Here is a 1,666-nt window from a genome sequence, read left to right as displayed (position 1 = left end):
TATCTGTTTATCTTGGTGTCTCCATTAAAACTTCAGTGATATTATTCTATTATGCTATTATAAAGCATTTGATGTGTTAGTAATCTTTTCTCAGTTTCCTTACTTATAATTTTGGGATAATAATAATATCTGCCTTTTGGTGAAAGATAAATTATACACGTGAAGCACCAACCACAATATCTAGTAAAGAGGAGGAATTTGACTAAAGTTAATTTCCTTCCTCCCACTCCTCTCCCCTCTCCAATTTAAATAAAAAGGCACTGCAGTACGTTCAGATGGGGGTCTGCGCTGCCCCCAAGCCTTCGGTTTCCACCATGACAGGCGCCCCACGCTCCCAACGGGAGCCCTCAGGCATGCGTGATAGGCATTCAGATTGACTAAGACCTCGAGCTGAAGCTTGATGACTTCTGGCCAGTCTGTGCTCTCGCTGAGGCTCAGGCAGCTTATGGACCAGCCTCCTTGGTCCCCCTTCTCCTCACTCTGAAAGCTAAGCTTGCTGTTGCCAGGTCCCTGGGCAAACAGCGTGTGAGATGGGACAGACATCGGACAAGCAGGATGTCTACTACCTGCCTGGCCAAGGAGAATGGCTGACACGTCCACGGTGCCTTCAAGCTGCTACAACCTGACGAGGAATTCCTGAAGTCTGCAGACCTCCAGGCTATGGCTCCATGACCAGGTGTGTTACAGATCCAGGGGGACATCACCCAGCTGTCCACTGCCAAGGAGATCATCCAGCACTGGGAGAGCTATCCCGTGGACCTAGTGGTGTGCGATGGGGCTCCCAATGTAACCGGTTTCATGATGTTGATGAGTATATGCAGGCCCGGCTCCTCCTAGTCGCTCTGAACATTGCTATACATGTCTTGCAGCCAGGGGGCTGCTTTGTCACCACAATCTTTGGAGGCCAGGATGTGACCCTGATCGACAGCCAGCCACGTGTCTTCTCCAGTGTGCTCTTTGCCAAGCCCGGGAACGGCTGCCCCTCCAGCATAGGGGCCTTCACGGTCTGTGAGGGTTATGACCCTGCTGAGGGCTTCCTTATATACCCACGCAGCCCCCGATCTCACCACCATCCCGGGAGGTCTGCACGTTGAAGAAGAAAGGGTGGCTGGCCAAGGAGATCCATCCCCAGGGCTGTCCCATCAGCACAGTGGACACATTGCTCCAGCCCCTGGCTGCTCCCAGCACCATACCCTGCTGGCCTCTGAGGTGGAAGACAATGAAATGAATTGTTCACCTTAACACTTTCAGTTAGCTGGCAATCTGATGCAACCCGGAACTTGCACTGATGGACTTATTTTCAAATATCTCATCAATGGGTCCTGAACATCCAAGCCCCCAGTGGGAACCTGCAACAACCACCATGACCACAACAAGGAAAGAAACACCACAGAATGCCTTTCTGCATTGCAGAGGGGGTTCTTGAGTGAGGTGTTGCTTCTTTAAATCTTTCCAGGGGTGTCCTGAGTATGTCTAGAATTGTGCCCCAAAACAGGGGCTCTTAAAATGGATAGAAATTAGGAATATCTCTGAACCCATTGGAGGAAAATATTACATTTTTATTTTCACTAATATAACTGAAATTTAGCTTTACTCCCCAATATAAATGCCAGCAACAAATCATAGTAGTAACATGTGCCTGTTACCTTCCCACCAGTACAAATCA

The 1,666-nt window shown here is 49.2% G+C and overlaps 1 pseudogene; it reads left to right on the top strand.

Moving 5' to 3' along the window:
• The first annotated feature begins 530 nt into the window (after positions 1–530).
• LOC114203982 (tRNA (cytidine(32)/guanosine(34)-2'-O)-methyltransferase pseudogene) lies at positions 531–1,242 on the top strand (annotated as a pseudogene).
• Positions 1,243–1,666: the final 424 nt, after the last annotated feature.

Source organism: Eumetopias jubatus, unplaced genomic scaffold (genome assembly GCF_037043125.1).
Source record: "Eumetopias jubatus isolate StellerSeaLion01/CBP00866 unplaced genomic scaffold, mEumJub1_p1.0 scaffold_4, whole genome shotgun sequence".
NCBI classification, from domain to species: Eukaryota; Metazoa; Chordata; class Mammalia; order Carnivora; family Otariidae; genus Eumetopias; species Eumetopias jubatus.
This window is presented reverse-complemented; position numbering and strand designations above follow the sequence as displayed.